Below are 19588 nucleotides of genomic sequence, written 5' to 3' on the forward strand. Positions count from 1 at the left end.
TACTGTCTCTACTGAGATGGTACTGTCTCTACTGAGATGGTACTGTCTCTACTGAGATGGTACTGTCTCTACTGAGATGGTACTGTCTCTACTGAGATGGTACTGTCTCTACTGAGATGGTACTGTCTCTACTGAGATGGTACTGTCTCTACTGAGATGGTACTGTCTCTACTGAGATGGTACTGTCTCTACTGAGATGGTACTGTCTCTACTGAGATGGTACTGTCTCTACTGAGATGGTACTGTCTCTACTGAGATGGTACTGTCTCTACTGAGATGGTACTGTCTCTACTGAGATGGTACTGTCTCTACTGAGATGGTACTGTCTCTACTGAGATGGTACTGTCTCTACTGAGATGGTACTGTCTCTACTGAGATGGTACTGTCTCTACTGAGATGGTACTGTCTCTACTGAGGTGGTACTGTCTCTACTGAGATGGTACTGTCTCTACTGAGATGGTACTGTCTCTACTGAGATGGTACTGTCTCTACTGAGATGGTACTGTCTCTACTGAGATGGTACTGTCTCTACTGAGGTGGTACTGTCTCTACTGAGATGGTACTGTCTCTACTGAGATGGTAACACATGGGTACTGTCTCTACTGAGATGGTACTGTCTCTACTGAGGTGGTACTGTCTCTACTGAGATGGTACTGTCTCTACTGAGATGGTACTGTCTCTACTGAGATGGTACTGTCTCTACTGAGATGGTACTGTCTCTACTGAGATGGTACTGTCTCTACTGAGATGGTACTGTCTCTACTGAGATGGTACTGTCTCTACTGAGATGGTACTGTCTCTACTGAGATGGTACTGTCTCTACTGAGATGGTACTGTCTCTACTGAGATGGTACTGTCTCTACTGAGATGGTACTGTCTCTACTAGATGGTACTGTCTCTACTGAGATGGTACTGTCTCTACTGAGATGGTACTGTCTCTACTGAGATGGTACTGTCTCTACTGAGATGGTACTGTCTCTACTGAGATGGTACTGTCTCTACTGAGATGGTACTGTCTCTACTGAGATGGTACTGTCTCTACTGAGATGGTACTGTCTCTACTGAGATGGTACTATCACTACTGAGTGTACTGTCTCTACTGAGATGGTACTGTCTCTACTGAGGTGGTACTGTCTCTACTGAGATGGTACTGTCTCTACTGAGATGGTACTGTCTCTACTGAGATGGTACTGTCTCTACTGAGATGGTACTGTCTCTACTGAGATGGTACTGTCTCTACTGAGATGGTACTGTCTCTACTGAGATGGTACTGTCTCTACTGAGATGGTACTGTCTCTACTGAGATGGTACTGTCTCTACTGAGATGGTACTGTCTCTACTGAGATGGTACTGTCTCTACTGAGATGGTACTGTCTCTACTGAGATGGTACTGTCTCTACTGAGATGGTACTGTCTCTACTGAGATGGTACTGTCTCTACTGAGATGGTACTGTCTCTACTGAGATGGTACTGTCTCTACTGAGATGGTACTGTCTCTACTGAGATGGTACTGTCTCTACTGAGATGGTACTGTCTCTACTGAGATGGTACTGTCTCTACTGAGATGGTACTGTCTCTACTGAGATGGTACTGTCTCTACTGAGGTGGTAACACATGGGTACTGTCTCTACTGAGATGGTACTGTCTCTACTGAGATGGTACTGTCTCTACTGAGATGGTACTGTCTCTACTGAGATGGTACTGTCTCTACTGAGATGGTACTGTCTCTACTGAGATGCTACTGTCTCTACTGAGATGGTACTGTCTCTACTGAGATGGTACTGTCTCTACTGAGATGGTACTGTCTCTACTGAGATGGTACTGTCTCTACTGAGATGGTACTGTCTCTACTGAGATGGTACTGTCTCTACTGAGATGGTACTGTCTCTACTGAGATGGTACTGTCTCTACTGAGATGGTACTGTCTCTACTGAGATGGTACTGTCTCTACTGAGGTGGTACTGTCTCTACTGAGGTGGTACTGTCTCTACTGAGATGGTACTGTCTCTACTGAGATGGTACTGTCTCTACTGAGATGGTACTGTCTCTACTGAGATGGTACTGTCTCTACTGAGATGGTACTGTCTCTACTGAGATGGTACTGTCTCTACTGAGATGGTACTGTCTCTACTGAGATGGTACTGTCTCTACTGAGATGGTACTGTCTCTACTGAGATGGTACTGTCTCTACTGAGATGGTACTGTCTCTACTGAGATGGTACTGTCTCTACTGAGATGGTACTGTCTCTACTGAGATGGTACTGTCTCTACTGAGATGGTACTGTCTCTACTGAGATGGTACTGTCTCTACTGAGATGGTACACATGGTACTGTCTCTACTGAGATGGTACTGTCTCTACTGAGATGGTACTGTCTCTACTGAGATGGTACTGTCTCTACTGAGATGGTACTGTCTCTACTGAGATGGTACTGTCTCTACTGAGATGGTACTGTCTCTACTGAGATGGTACTGTCTCTACTGAGATGGTACTGTCTCTACTGAGATGGTACTGTCTCTACTGAGATGGTACTGTCTCTACTGAGATGGTACTGTCTCTACTGAGATGGTACTGTCTCTACTGAGATGGTACTGTCTCTACTGAGATGGTACTGTCTCTACTGAGATGGTACTGTCTCTACTGAGATGGTACTGTCTCTACTGAGATGGTACTGTCTCTACTGAGATGGTACTGTCTCTACTGAGATGGTACTGTCTCTACTGAGATGGTACTGTCTCTACTGAGATGGTACTGTCTCTACTGAGATGGTACTGTCTCTACTGAGATGGTACTGTCTCTACTGAGGTGGTACTGTCTCTACTGAGGTGGTACTGTCTCTACTGAGGTGGTACTGTCTCTACTGAGGTGGTACTGTCTCTACTGAGATGGTACTGTCTCTACTGAGGTGGTAACACATGGGTACTGTCTCTACTGAGATGGTACTGTCTCTACTGAGATGGTACTGTCTCTACTGAGATGGTACTGTCTCTACTGAGATGCTACTGTCTCTACTGAGATGCTACTGTCTCTACTGAGATGCTACTGTCTCTACTGAGATGGTACTGTCTCTACTGAGATGGTACTGTCTCTACTGAGATGCTACTGTCTCTAGTGAGATGGTACTGTCTCTACTGAGATGGTACTGTCTCTACTGAGATGGTACTGTCTCTACTGAGATGGTACTGTCTCTACTGAGATGGTACTGTCTCTACTGAGATGGTAACACATGGGTACTGTCTCTACTGAGATGGTACTGTCTCTACTGAGATGCTACTGTCTCTACTGAGATGCTACTGTCTCTACTGAGATGCTACTGTCTCTACTGAGATGGTACTGTCTCTACTGAGATGGTACTGTCTCTACTGAGATGGTACTGTCTCTACTGAGATGGTACTGTCTCTACTGAGATGGTACTGTCTCTACTGAGATGGTACTGTCTCTACTGAGATGGTAACACATGGGTACTGTCTCTACTGAGATGGTACTGTCTCTACTGAGATGCTACTGTCTCTACTGAGATGCTACTGTCTCTACTGAGATGCTACTGTCTCTACTGAGATGGTACTGTCTCTACTGAGATGGTACTGTCTCTACTGAGATGGTACTGTCTCTACTGAGATGGTACTGTCTCTACTGAGATGGTACTGTCTCTACTGAGATGGTACTGTCTCTACTGAGATGGTAACACATGGGTACTGTCTCTACTGAGATGGTACTGTCTCTACTGAGATGGTACTGTCTCTACTGAGATGGTACTGTCTCTACTGAGATGGTACTGTCTCTACTGGAGATGGTACTGTCTCTACTGTGATGGTAACACATGGGTACTGTCTCTACATCTGTCTCGGCTTACTATTTATGCCTCGCTCATTCCCCAGTCTGTCTGTTTACAGAAGCAAACCAGGCTAAATACTCTCCTGTGATACATCACCGGGGCCAAGCTTCCTGCCATCCAGGACCTCTATACCAGGCGGTGTCAGAGGAAGGCCCTCAAAACTGTTGAAGACTCCAGCCACCCCAGTCATAGACTGTTCTCTCTGCTACCGCACGGCAAGTGGTACTGGAGCGCCAAGTCTAGGTCCAAGAGGCTTCTAAACAGCTTCTACCCCAAGCCATAAGACTCCTGAACATCTAATCAAATGGCTACCCCCCTCCCCCCACACTGCTGCTATTCTCTGTTATTATCTATGCATAGCATTTACATTACATTACATTTAAGTCATTTAGCAGACGCTCTTATCCAGAGCGACTTACAAATTGGTGCATTCACCTTATGACATCCAGTGGAACAGTCACTTTACAATAGTGCATCTAAATCTTAAGGGGGTGAGAGGGATTACTTATCCTATCCTAGGTATTCCTTAAAGAGGTGGGGTTTCAGGTGTCTCCGGAAGGTGGTGATTGACTCCGCTGTCCTGGCGTCGTGAGGGAGTTTGTTCCACCATTGGGGGGCCAGAGCAGCGAACAGTTTTGACTGGGCTGAGCGGGAGCTGTACTTCCTCAGTGGTAGGGAGGCGAGCAGGCCAGAGGTGGATGAACGCAGTGCCCTTGTTTGGGTGTAGGGCCTGATCAGAGCCTGGAGGCTCGTTAATAACTCTACCTACATCTAAATATTACCTCAATTAACCGGTGCCCCCCGCACATTGACTCTGTACAGGTACCCCCCCGTATATCAGTGCATGTGACAATTTTTATTTATTTATTTGATAAACACTTAGTTTCTGAGGCAGAACACAAAAAACAGCTGAACGTCCCTCCTAGGGTTGAGCCTCATTAACTTAATTTTTTTTTACACCTTTATTTAACCAGGCAAGTCAGTTAAGAACAAACAAATTCTTATTTTCAATGACAGCCTGGGAACAGTGGGTTAACTGCCTTGTTCAGGGGCAGAACGACAGATTTGTACCTTGTCAGCTCGGGGATTTGAACTTGCAACCTTCCGGTTACTAGTCCAACGCTCTAACCACGAGGCTACCCTGCCGCCTCTACACTCTAACCACTAGGCTACCCTGCCGCCTCTACACTCTAACCACTAGGCTACCCTGCCGCCCACACTCTAACCACTAGGCTACCCTGCCGCCTCTACACTCTAACCACTAGGCTACCCTGCCGCCTCTACACTCTAACCACTAGGCTACCCTGCCGCCTCTACACTCTAACCACTAGGCTACCCTGCCGCCTCTACACTCGAACCACTAGGCTACCCTGCCGCCTCTACACTCGAACCACTAGGCTACCCTGCCGCCTCTACACTCTAACCACTAGGCTACCCTGCCGCCTCTACACTCTAACCACTAGGCTACCCTGCCGCCTCTACACTCTAACCACTAGGCTACCCTGCCGCCTCTACACTCTAACCACTAGGCTACCCTGCCGCCTCCACACTCTAACCACTAGGCTACCCTGCCGCCTCAACACTCTAACCACTAGGCTACCCTGCCGCCTCTACACTCTAACCACTAGGCTACCCTGCCGCCTCTACACTCTAACCACTAGGCTACCCTGCCGCCTCCACACTCTAACCACTAGGCTACCCTGCCACCTCTACACTCTAACTACTAGGCTACTGCAGTCTGCATTGCTGTCATATTATGGTACACAATCACACGATCATCTCAATTCATATCATCAGAATATATATATATATTTTTTTAAATGTACACTTTATGATGTTCAGTAAATAAGGTATTATGGTTTTATTAAAGTATTGAAATCAATAATACCATAATACATGATTTACTAAGGTATTGAAATGAGTAAATAATGTATAATTAAGGTATTGAAATGAGTGAGAAGACACATACCCTCTGATATCCACCTTGGCAAGGACAGCCAGCTTTGTGATGCTGAGGACTCGACTGCTGGTGTTGTTGAACTGGTTGGAACTGAAAGACAATATTATATTATCAAAAGACCACTGTGCACAAGTACAGGTTGATGCTATAACACACACGTCCACGAGGTGGCGCCATTGCATACATGTTGTAACTAGAATCCAGAATTTTAAACGGGTGCCAAAGCTCAAAAGAAACTCCTCAAAACAATTCCACACGAGACTCGTGAAGGTTTTAGATAAACTATTTTGAACAATTCAACAATGCCTTTGGTGAGCAGGATGCGTGTGTAAAGACAGCCCCGTGTGATCTAAGGGCCTGGCAAACAGGAGGCTAGGAGACCAAATGGTTTTCACAACAACAGGATACATCTACTCTGTAATTGAAATGCCACTCTGAATACAAGCAGGGAGAACACAAATACACATCTTAGGTTCTGTCCCAAATGGCAGCCTACTTTATATAGTGCATCTCACTCACTCACTCACTCACTCACTCACTCACTCACTCACTCACTCACTCACTCACCATCACTCACTCACTCACTCACTCACTCACTCACTCACTCACTCACTCACTCACTCACTCACTCACTCACTCACTCACTCGCCAAAGCAAGTGAAGTAGATAATATACAAAAGTGAAATGAACAGTAAACATTACACTCACAGAAGTTCCAAAAGATTAAATACATTTTCAAATGTCATATTATATATCTATACAGTGTTGTAATGATGTGCAAATGGTTAAAGAACACAAGGGAAAATAAATAAGCATAAATATGGGTTGTATTTACAATGGTGTTTGTTCTTCACTGGTTGCCCTTTTCTCGTGGCAACAGGTCACAAATCTTGCTGCTGTGATGTCACACTGTGGTATTTCACCCAGTAGATCAAAATTGGATTTGTTTTCAAATTTTTTGTGGATCTGTAATCTGAGGGAAATATGTCTCTCTAATATGGTCATACGTTTGGCAGGAACTCAGGAAGTGCAGCTCAGTTTCACCTCATTTTGTGGGCACTGAGCACATAGCCTGTCTTCTTGAGAGCATGTCTGCCTACGGCGGCCTTTCTCAATAGGCAAGGCTATGCTCACTGAGTCTGTACATAGTCAAAGCTTTCCTTAAGTTTTCGATCACAGTGGTCAGGTATTCTGCCACTCTCTGTTTAGGGTCAGTCACAGTGGTCAGGTATTCTGCCACTCTCTGTTTAGGTCAGTCACAGTGGTCAGGTATTCTGCCACTGTGTACTCTCTGTTTAGGGTCAGTCACAGTGGTCAGGTATTCTGCCACTCTCTGTTTAGGGTCAGTCACAGTGGTCAGGTATTCTGCCACTGTGTACTCTCTGTTTAGGGTCAGTCACAGTGGCTGGTATTCTGCCACTCTCTGTTTAGGCCAGTCACAGTGGTCAGGTATTCTGCCACTGTGTACTCTCTGTTTAGGGTCAGTCACAGTGGTCAGGTATTCTGCCACTGTGTACTCTCTGTTTAGGGTCAGTCACAGTGGTCAGGTATTCTGCACTGTGTACTCTCTGTTTAGGGTCAGTCACAGTGGTCAGGTATTCTGCCACTCTCTGTTTAGGGTCAGTCACAGTGGTCAGGTATTCTGCCACTCTCTGTTTAGGGGTCAGTCACAGTGGTCAGGTATTCTGCCACTGTGTACTCTCTGTTTAGGGGCCAGTCACAGTGGTCAGGTATTCTGCCACTGTGTACTCTCTGTTTAGGGCCAGTCACAGTGGTCAGGTATTCTGCCACTGTGTCCTCTCTGTTTAGGGTCACAGTGGTCAGGTATTCTGCCACTGTGTACTCTCTGTTTCGGGCCAAATAGCATCTAGTTTGCTGTTCTGTTTGTTAATTATTTCCAATGTGTCAAGTAATTATCTTTTGTTTTCTCTCATGATTTGGTTGGGTCCAATTGTGTTGCTGTCCTGGGGCTCTGTGGGGTGTGTTTGTGTTTGTGAACAGAGCCCCAGGACCAGCTTGCTTAGGGGACTCTTCTCCAGGTTCATCTCTCTGTAAGTGAAGGCTTTGTTATGGAAGGTTTGTGAATCGCCTTCCTTTTAGGTGGTTGTAGAATTGAACTGCTCTTCTCTGGATTTTGATAATAACTGGGTATCGGCCTAATTCGGTTCTGCATGCATTATTTGGTGTTCTACGTTGTACACAGAGGATATTTTAGCGACATTCTGCATGCAGAGTCTCAATTTTGTGTTTGTCCCATTTTGTGAATTATTGGTTGGTGAGCGGACCCCAGACCTCACAACCATAAAGGGCATTGGGTTCTTCTCTCTCTACAAGGGCTTCTCTCTCTCTCTACAAGGGCTTCTCTCTCTTTCTCTACAAGGGCTTATCTCTCTCACTCTACAATGCTTCTCTCGCTCTCTACAAGGGCTTCTCTCTCTCTCCCTCTCTCTCTACAAGGGCTTCTCTCTCTCTCTACAAGGGCTTCTCTAACTCTACAAGGGCTTCTCTAACTCTACAAGGGCTTCTCTAACTCTACAAGGGCTTCTCTAACTCTACAAGGGCTTCTCTAACTCTACAAGGGCTTCTCTAACTCTACAAGGGCTTCTCTAACTCTACAAGGGCTTCTCTAACTCTACAAGGGCGTCTCTCTCTCTACAAGGGCGTCTCTCTCTCTACAAGGGCGTCTCTCTCTCTACAAGGGCGTCTCTCTCTCTACAAGGGCGTCTCTCTCTCTACAAGGGCGTCTCTCTCTCTACAAGGGCTTCTCTCTCTCTACAAGGGCTTCTCTCTCTCTCTACAAGGGCTTCTCTCTCTCTCTACAAGGGCTTCTCTCTCTCTCTACAAGGGCTTCTCTCTTTCTCTACAAGGGCTTCTCTCTCTCTCTACAAGGGCTTCTCTCTCTCTCTACAAGGGCTTCTCTCTCTCTACAAGGGCTTCTCTCTCTCTCTACAAGGGCTTCTCTCTCTCTCTACAAGGGCTTCTCTCTCTCTCTACAAGGGCTTCTCTCTTTCTCTACAAGGGTGCACATATTACCTTCATGATGCGGTTATTATGGACAAAAGAGCAAGATTATTTTGTCAAATGGCAGTCAATCACCATGTCACCAGAATTAGACCATCTATTTTTATCAGAAAGCAGCATCAAGCTCATCGCCGGGCTCTTTCACCACCCTGTGAAGTTCATCATAACGGATTTCATCTGTAGCCTGATAAACGGCATGGTTTCCCCCAGTCATAGTGGTTATATCAGTATAGTGGTTATATCAGTATTTCATCTGTAGCCTGATAAACGGTTGACAACTCCATTGTGTCCTCCTCCCAGAGCGCTAAGAACCTTGGCGTGATCCTGGACAACACCCTGTCGTTCTCAACTAACATCAAGGCGGTGGCCCGTTCCTGTAGGTTCATGCTCTACAACATCCGCAGAGTACGACCCTGCCTCACACAGGAAGCGGCGCAGGTCCTAATCCAGGCACTTGTCATCTCCCGTCTGGATTACTGCAACTCGCTGTTGGCTGGGCTCCCTGCCTGTACCATTAAACCCCCTACAACTCATCCAGAACGCCGCAGCCGTGCAGTGTTCAACCTTCCAAGTTCTCTCACGTCACCCCGCTCCTCCGCTCTCTCCACTGGCTTCCAGTTGAAGCTCGCATCCGCTACAAGACCATGGTGCTTGCCTACGGAGCTGTGAGGGGAACGGCACCTCAGTACCTCCAGGCTCTGATCAGGCCCTACACCCAAATAAGGGCACTGTGTTCATCCACCTCTGGCCTGCTCGCCTCCCTACCACTGAGGAAGTACAGCTCCCGCTCAGCCCAGTCAAAACTGTTCGCTGCTCTGGCCCCCCAATGGTGGAACAAACTCCCTCACGACGCCAGGACAGCGGAGTCAATCACCACCATCCGGAGACACCTGAAACCCCACCTCTTTAAGGAATACCTAGGATAGGATAAAGTAATCCTTCTCACCCCCCTTAAAATATTTAGATGCACTATTGTAAAGTGACTGTTCCACTGGATGTCATAAGGTGAATGGACCAATTTGTAAGTCGCTCTGGATAAGAGCGTCTGCTAAATGACTTAAATGTAAATGTAAATGTAAAAACTGCATGGTTCCCCCAGTCATAGTGGAGGACCAACACACCATGTCATCACATGACTCTCAGTATACTTCACTATGGTGGTTATATCAGTATGGTGGTTATATCAGTATAGTGGTTATATCAGTATAGTGGTTATATCAGTATAGTGGTTATATCAGTATAGTGGTTATATCAATATGGTGGTTATATCAGTATAGTGGTTATATCAGTATAGTGGTTATATCAGTATAGTGGTTATATCAGTATAGTGGTTATATCAGTATAGTGGTTATATCAGTATGGTGGTTATATCAGTATAGTGGTTATATCAGTATAGTGGTTATATCAGTATGGTGGTTATATCAGTATAGTGGTTATATCAGTATAGTGGTTATATCAGTATAGTGGTTATATCAGTATGGTGGTTATATCAAGTATAGTGGTTATATCAGTATGTGGTGGTTATATCAGTATGCTATATTTATATTATATCAGTACCAAGTGGTTATATCAGTATAGTGGTTATATCAGTATAGTGGTTATATCAGTATGGTGGTTATATATCAGTATAGTGGTTATATCACTATGGTGGTTATATCACTATGGTGGTTATATCAATTATAGTGGTTATATCAGTATAGTGGTTATATCAGTATAGTGGTTATATCAGTATAGTGGTTATATCAGTATAGTGGTTATATCAGTATAGTGGTTATATCAGTATAGTGGTTATATCAGTATAGTGGTTATATCAGTATACTTCACTATGAGGAGGACCAACACACCATGTCATCACATGACTCAGTTTACTTTGATATTATGATGGTTATTACATTAATATTTGCGCATAAAGGCATTTCCACCACCATTTCTCGTATAATATATTTTACAGACCAAAAGATCCCACCTTGTATAACGTATTTTTGTTTTGTTGACGTTTGGAAAGTTTACAGAAAATGTTTGTTTCCATCAGGCCTGTCATTTATTTTTATCGACATTACTGTAAACTTTACTAGACATCTTGGCCATGTTCTGTTATAATCTCCACCGGCACAGCCAGAAGGACTAGCCACATAGCCTGGTTCCTCTCTAGGTTTCTTCCTAGGTTCTGGCCTTTCAGGGAGTTTTTCTAGCCACTGTGCTTCTACACCTGCATTGCTTGCTGTTTGGGGTTTTAGGCTGGGTTTCTGTACAGCACTTTGAGATATCAGCTGATGTACGAAGGGCTATATAAATACATTTTATTTGATTTTGATTTGTAGGATGTAGATGATGGATGTAGATGATGGATGTAGATGATGGATGTAGTTGGTGGATGTAGTTGATGGATGTAGTTGATGGATGTAGTTGATGGATGTAGATGGTGGATGTAGATGGTGGATGTAGATGATGGATGTAGATGATGGATGTAGATGATGGATGTAGATGATGGATGTAGATGGTGATGTAGATGGTGGATGTAGATGATGGATGATGGTGGATGTAGATGGTGGATGTAGATGGTGGATGTAGGTGGTGGATGTAGATGATGGATGTAGTTGATGGATGTAGATGATGGATGTAGATGATGGATGTAGATGATGGATGTAGATGATGGATGTAGATGATGGATGTAGATGATGGATGTAGATGATGGATGTAGATGATGGATGTAGATGATGGATGTAGTTGATGGATGTAGATGATGGATGTAGATGATGGATGTAGATGATGGATGTAGATGATGGATGTAGTAATGTATAAATAAATTTGATTGCAATAACAACCAGGAAAACTGCTGATGCGTAACAATGTTTACAAAATTGCTACTTTAATATTGTGATGTAAATATATCACTAGCCACTTTAAACAATGCTACCTTATATAATGTTACTTACCCTACATTATTCATCTCATATGCATATGTATATACTGTACTCTACATCATCGACTGCATCCTTATGTAACACATGTATCACTAGCCACTTTAACTATGCCACTTTGTTTACTTTGTCTACACACTCATCTCATATGTATATACTGTACTCGATACCATCTACTGTATGCTGCTCTGTACCATCACTCATTCATATATCCTTATGTACATGTTCCTTATCCCCTTACACTGTGTATAAGACAGTAGTTTTGGAATTGTTAGTTAGATTACTTGTTGGTTATCACTGCATTGTCGGAACTAGAAGCACAAGCATTTCGCTACACTCGCATTAACATCTGCTAACCATGTGTATGTGACAAATAAAATTTGATTTGATTTGCTATTCTAACTGAGAAAGAGTTTCTGTACTGTACTATTCTAACTCTTACCAGTAAGTTGAGACCCTGATTGTGGTTCCTAAAAAAAAAAAAAAAAAGAGTTTCTCATACGACCCGGATTACCTCTTTATCTGCAGGTCAAACTCCACAGACGTGTCCTGCTCCGAGAGCTGGTGGACGCTGAAACGTAGTCCGGCCAGCACCTGAACACACCACAACATCAGGATCACTGTGAGTCACTCTGATCAGAGGCACATTTATTCACAAAGTACCAGTAACCCGGTGTGACACGGTGCAGTCTAGGTGTCTGTCAACACCCCGACATAGAAACAGAATACCTAGAACAGGAATCCCCCCCCTCATTCAGGTCAACAGGACGGTCACCATCTGCATGCTCCATCCACTCACTTTAGTTCCTCCTTTCATGGGGTTCCCCAGGTCACACACCACCACCCTGGTCTGATTCTCTATCTTGTAGGCGCAGGACAATCTAGACAGAGTCTGGAAAAGGGGACAAATAAATATGTATTTTCTAAGCTTTTACTGCTGTTTCCGTCCATCATAACATCACGGCTGTATTGTCATTAGACAAACAAACATGTCCCATTAGTATTTTAGCATCAGGATTCCCATTTCTAGTGGATAATGTCTACGGGGAGGCAGCGTAGCCTAGTGGTTAGAGTGTACAGCCACCAGGGGAATACCACTGTACTTTATTTAACCAGGCAAGTCAGTTGAATAACAAATTCTTATTTACAATGACGGCCTACTCCCCCCCCGGGCCAAACTCAAACCAGACGACTCTGGGACACCAGCGCCAGCCCTATGGGACTCCAGATCATGACCTGTGTTCTGTGCACGCCTCTAGCACTGAGAGATGGAGAGTCTAAGACCGCTGACCCACTCAGGAGCCCAATGAGGGTAGCCAAAGGCACAACCTACCTATACCATCACCATTACAGTTCATTAGATATTATACTTCACTGTTGGGCAAGCAAAACCCTACCCATACCATCACCATTACAGTTCATTAGAGGAGTTTATACCTCACTGTTGGGTACAACCTACCCATACTCATCACCATTACAGTTCATTAGAAGAGTTTCTACCTCACTGTTGGGTACAACCTACCCATACCATCACCATTACAGTTCACAGAGTTTACCTCAATTGTTGGGCACAACCTACCCATACCATCAACACATATTCATTAGAGGAGTTTATACCTCACTGTTGGGTACAACCTACCCATACCATCACCATTACAGTTTATTAGAGGAGTTTATACCTCACTGTTGGGTACAACCTACCCATACCATCACCATTACAGTTCATCAGTTCATTTTACTGGATGTCATAAGGTGGCACCAAGTTTATACCTCACTTAAATGTAAATGTAAATGTTAGAGAGTACAACCTACCCATACCATCACCATTACAGTTTATTAGAGGAGTTTTATACCTCACTGTTGGGTACAACCTACCCATACCATCACACAGTTCATTAGAGGGAGCTCACCCAATACCATCACCATTACAGTTCATTAGAGGAGTTTATACCTCACTGTTGCGTAGAGGACGGCCGGTGAAGTCGGCCTGGGGAGGAATGAAGACATGAAGCTCTGCCTCATCGCCCCTTCTCCTCGGTTCTCCGCGGTCACCTCCAGGGTCAAGGGGTTATCGTCTCCAATGTAGATCTCCTTCTGGTCACTTGTGGTAAAAAAAACGACAATTCATGGAAAAAGATCTAGACTCAGTTTGAACAACGTCACTGTTTCCAGAACCACACTGTTCTGGCGATGATATGTTCCTGTAACTAGGCCAGCACAGCTGGGCTTGGCTAGCTATGTTAGTCCTCATAGCCTTATATATGAAGGAGGAGGACCACTCACCTCACTACAGACAGTCTGAGGTCTGGCTTGCAGATGTTGTCATCTCCACAGTCCAGTAGGATATGGGCCTGAAAAATATTGTCCCAAGTAGACAGTTTGTTTACCCCCAAAAAACTTGACCCATCCCTCACCACTCAACCAGAGGAGGAAGGGAGGACCATCCTCCTCAGTGGATTTCATAAAAAAGCAGAGAAACATTTTTTTTAAAGTTATCCTTTTAAGATAAAACTATACTAAATATATTCACATCACCAAATAACTGATTTAAAACACAGTAGCGTCAACAGCACTCTGTTAGGTAGCACCATGGTGTAACCGGAGGACAGCTAGCTTCCATCCTCCTCTGGGTACATTGACTTCAATACAAAACCTAGAGGCTCGTGGTTCACCCCCTTCAATAGACTTACACAGTAATTATGACAACTTCGGAGGACGTCCTCCAACCTTGAACTAACATGTTGTCCACCCAATCAAAGGATCAGAGAATGAATCTAGTACTGAAAGCATAAGTTACAGCTACAGCTAGCACTGCAGTGTATAGAATGTGGTGAGTAGTTGACTCAAAGTGAGAGAAAGACAATAGTTGAAGTTAAACAAAAAGAAAATAAACAAATTAAGGAGATTCAGCAGAAAGAGAGCTATATTTCATTGTATTTTTTTCTTAGTTTACCTTTCACTTCCTTAGCTAATGCGCTAATTTAGCCTACTCAACAACCTGACTCAAACAGAGAGGAATGCTATTGACGTTAGCTAGCTAGCTGGCTAAGGCTATCCAACACAGGAAATCTTCTAAGTCAAGGTAAGCTTTTGGTTTTATTAATTTACCAGGCGATGTAACTGCTAAACTGCTTGCTGTACACTGTACTGAGTAATTGTACACACACAGATTGGATTGTTTTACTAACACGTTAGCTATAACGTAAGCTGTGTAAAGGTTAGCGGTTATGGTAAGAAGGTTTCGCTTGGAGGGTGTTTGACCCTGGTCACAGACGGCTGTTGTGTCGCACACTAAAGTCCACAAGCCAAGGGAAAAGGTGAGAGGAGGAGAGAGCGCGAAGATGCGAGAAGGAATTCTACAACGAACAAAGTGACGACACTGTATGTGGCTGCTGAGAAAGCGAACTGTGCGGATGATCAGGGGTGTCCCAGGATCCCATCCCGACGATTCTGTTGCGAAATGTTTATTTAAAAACGGAAGCAAACGGAACAGGAAACGAGAGGGACCAACTAAATTTGTCCAATAGGAACACTTGATTTAGTTGCAAAATTTAAAGTTTTGCAACGGTATTCCCTATATAGTGCACTACTTTAGACCAGGACTCATAGGGATCTGATTAAAAGTAGTGCACTATAGGGCATAGGGTACCATTTGGGACTAAGCCTTAGGTAAAGCGGTACCTGTTTGAGATGTTGGTGGGCGTAGACTGGTCCAGGATAGGCAGTAGACCGGTCTTATCTGCAGCCTGCTGGTAGTCCAGACTAAACTCCATGAACACAGAGATGGGGAGGATCTTATCCCGGAACAGAACAGAGGGTTGTGGTTTAGTAACTAGAGTTATCCTACAGAGCAGAGGGTTGTGGTTTAGTACCTAGTTATCCTACAGAGCAGAGGTTGTGGTTTTAGTAACTAGTCATCCTACAGAGGTTGTGGTTTAGTAACTAGTCATCCTACAGAGGGTTGTGGTTTAGTAACTAGTCATCCTACAGAGGGTTGTGGTTTAGTAACTAGTCATCCTACAGAGCAGAGGGTAGTGGATTTTAGTAACTAGTCATCCTACAGAGGGTTGTGGTTTAGTAACTAGTCATCCTACAGAGGGTTGTGGTTTAGTAACTAGTCATCCTACAGAGGGTTGTGGTTTAGTAACTAGTCATCCTACAGAGGGTTGAGGTTTAGTTGTCATCCTACAGAGGGTTTAGTAACTAGTCATCCTACAGAGGGTTTAGTGGTTTACAGGGGCAGAGTAACTAGTCATCCTACAGAGGGTTGTGGTTTAGTAACTAGTCATCCTACAGAGGTTGTGGTTTAGTAACTAGTCATCCTACAGGGCAGAGGGTTGCCAGGTTTAGCACTAGTCATCCTGCAGAGGGTTGTGGTCATCCTACAGAGGGTTGTGGTTTAGTAACTAGTCATCCTACAGAGGGTTGTGGTTTAGTAACTAGTCATCCTGCAGAGGGTTGTGGTTTAGTAACTAGTCATCCCTGCAGAGGTTGTGGTTTAGTAACTAGTCATCCTGCAGAGGGTTGTGGTTTAGTAACTAGTCATCCTACAGAGGGTTGTGGTTTAGTAACTAGTCATCCTACAGAGGGTTGTGGTTTAGTAACTAGTCATCCTACAGAGGGTTGTGGTTTTAGTAACTAGTCATCCTACAGAGGGTTGTGGTTTAGTAACTAGTCATCCTACAGAGGGTAGTGGTTTTAGTAACTAGTCATCCTACAGAGCACAGGGTTGTGGTTTAGTAACTAGTCATCCTACAGAGGGTTGTGGTTTAGTAACTAGTCATCCTACAGAGGTTGTGGTTTTTAGTAACTAGTCATCCTACAGAGGGTTGTGGTTTAGTAACTAGTCATCCTACAGAGGGTTGTGGTTTAGTAACTAGTCATCCTACAGAGGGTTGTGGTTTAGTAACTAGTCATCCTACAGAGGGTTGTGGTTTAGTAACTAGTCATCCTATGCCAGAGCACAGGTTGTGGTTTAGTAACTAGTCATCCTACAGGTTGTGGTTTAGTAACTAGTCATCCTACAGAGGGTTGTGGTTTAGTAACTAGTCATCCTACAGAGGGTTGTGGTTTAGTAACTAGTCATCCTACAGAGCACAGGGTAGTGGTTTAGTAACTAGTCATCCTACAGAGCACAGGGTTGTGGTTTAGTAACTAGTCATCCTACAGAGGGTTGTGGTTTAGTAACTAGTCATCCTACAGAGGGTTGTGGTTTAGTAACTAGTCATCCTACAGAGCACAGGGTTGTGGTTTAGTAACTAGTCATCCTACAGAGGGTTGTGGTTTAGTAACTAGTCATCCTACAGAGGGTTGTGGTTTAGTAACTAGTCATCCTACAGAGGGTTGTGGTTTAGTAACTAGTCATCCTACAGAGGGTTGTGGTTTAGTAACTAGTCATCCTACAGAGGGTTGTGGTTTAGTAACTAGTCATCCTACAGAGGGTTGTGGTTTAGTAACTAGTCATCCTACAGAGGGTTGTGGTTTAGTAACTAGTCATCCTACAGAGGGTTGTGGTTTAGTAACTAGTCATCCTGCAGAGCAGAGGGTAGTGGTTTAGTAACTAGTCATCCTACAGAGCAGAGGGTAGTGGTTTAGTAACTAGTCATCCTGCAGAGCAGAGGGTAGTGGTTTAGTAACTAGTCATCCTGCAGAGCAGAGGGTAGTGGTTTAGTAACTAGTCATCCTACAGAGGGTTGTGGTTTAGTAACTAGTCATCCTGCAGAGCACAGGGTTGTGGTTTAGTAACTAGTCATCCTACAGAGGGTTGTGGTTTAGTAACTAGTCATCCTGCAGAGCAGAGGGTTGTGGTTTAGTAACTAGTCATCCTACAGAGGGTTGTGGTTTAGTAACTAGTCATCCTACAGAGGGTTGCGGTTTAGTAACTAGTCATCCTACAGAGGGTTGTGGTTTAGTAACTAGTCATCCTACAGAGGGTTGCGGTTTAGTAACTAGTCATCCTACAGAGGGTTGTGGTTTAGTAACTAGTCATCCTACAGAGGGTTGTGGTTTAGTAACTAGTCATCCTACAGGGCAGAGGGTTGCGGTTTAGTAACTAGTCATCCTACAGAGGGTTGTGGTTTAGTAACTAGTCATCCTACAGAGGGTTGTGGTTTAGTAACTAGTCATCCTACAGAGGGTTGTGGTTTAGTAACTAGTCATCCTACAGAGGGTTGTGGTTTAGTAACTAGTCATCCTACAGAGGGTTGCGGTTTAGTAACTAGTCATCCTACAGAGCACAGGGTTGTGGTTTAGTAACTAGTCATCCTACAGAGGGTTGTGGTTTAGTAACTAGTCATCCTACAGAGGGTTGTGGTTTAGTACCTAGTCATCCTACAGAGGGTTGTGGTTTAGTAACTAGTCATCCTACAGAGGGTTGTGGTTTAGTAACTAGTCATCCTACAGAGGGTTGTGGTTTAGTAACTAGTCATCCTACAGAGGGTTGTGGTTTAGTAACTAGTCATCCTACAGAGGGTTGTGGTTTAGTAACTAGTCATCCTACAGAGGGTTGTGGTTTAGTAACTAGTCATCCTACAGAGGGTTGTGGTTTCAGTAACTAGTCATCCTACAGAGGGTTGTGGTTTAGTAACTAGTCATCCTACAGAGGGTTGTGGTTTAGTAACTAGTCATCCTACAGAGGGTTGTGGTTTAGTAACTAGTCATCCTACAGAGGGTTGTGGTTTAGTAACTAGTCATCCTACAGGGCAGAGGGTTGTGGTTTAGTAACTAGTCATCCTACAGAGGGTAGTGGTTTAGTAACTAGTCATCCTACAGAGGGTAGTGGTTTAGTAACTAGTCATCCTGCAGAGGGTTGTGGTTTAGTAACTAGTCATCCTACAGAGGGTTGTGGTTTAGTAACTAGTCATCCTACAGAGGGTTGTGGTTTAGTAACTAGTCATCCTACAGAGGGTTGTGGTTTAGTAACTAGTCATCCTACAGAGGGTTGTGGTTTAGTAACTAGTCATCCTACAGAGGGTTGTGGTTTAGTACCTAGTCATCCTACAGAGGGTTGTGGTTTAGTACCTAGTCATCCTACAGAGGGTTGTGGTTTAGTAACTAGTCATCCTACAGAGGGTTGTGGTTTAGTAACTAGTCATCCTACAGAGGGTTGTGGTTTAGTAACTAGTCATCCTACAGAGGGTTGTGGTTTAGTAACTAGTCATCCTACAGAGGGTTGTGGTTTAGTAACTAGTCATCCTACAGAGGGTTGTGGTTTAGTAACTAGTCATCCTACAGAGGGTTGTGGTTTAGTAACTAGTCATCCTACAGAGGGTTGTGGTTTAGTAACTAGTCATCCTACAGAGGGTTGTGGTTTAGTAACTAGTCATCCTACAGAGGGTTGTGGTTTAGTAACTAGTCATCCTACAGAGGGTTGTGGTTTAGTAACTAGTCATCCTACAGAGGGTTGTGGTTTAGTAACTAGTCATCCTACAGGGCAGAGGGTTGCGGTTTAGTAACTAGTCATCCTACAGAGGGTTGTGGTTTAGTAACTAGTCATCCTACAGAGGGTTGTGGTTTAGTAACTAGTCATCCTACAGAGGGTTGCGGTTTAGTAACTAGTCATCCTACAGAGGGTTGTGGTTTAGTACCTAGTCATCCTACAGAGGGTTGTGGTTTAGTAACCTAGTCATCCTACAGAGGGTTGTGGTTTAGTAACTAGTCATCCTACAGAGGGTTGTGGTTTAGTAACTAGTCATCCTACAGAGGGTTGTGGTTTAGTAACTAGTCATCCTACAGAGGGGTTGTGGTTTAGTAACTAGTCATCCTACAGAGGGTTGTGGTTTAGTAACCTAGTCATCCTACAGAGGGTTGTGGTTTAGTAACTAGTCATCCTACAGAGGTTGTGGTTTAGTAC

The 19588-nt window shown here is 44.2% G+C and overlaps 1 pseudogene; it reads right to left on the bottom strand.

The window, feature by feature from the left end:
• Positions 1–5799: 5799 nt before the first annotated feature.
• On the bottom strand, positions 5800–14087 carry LOC124029563 (annotated as a pseudogene).
• Between the last annotated feature and the right edge of the window lie 5501 nt (positions 14088–19588).

This window comes from Oncorhynchus gorbuscha, unplaced genomic scaffold, assembly GCF_021184085.1.
Source record: "Oncorhynchus gorbuscha isolate QuinsamMale2020 ecotype Even-year unplaced genomic scaffold, OgorEven_v1.0 Un_scaffold_6832, whole genome shotgun sequence".
Lineage (NCBI taxonomy): Eukaryota > Metazoa > Chordata > Actinopteri > Salmoniformes > Salmonidae > Oncorhynchus > Oncorhynchus gorbuscha.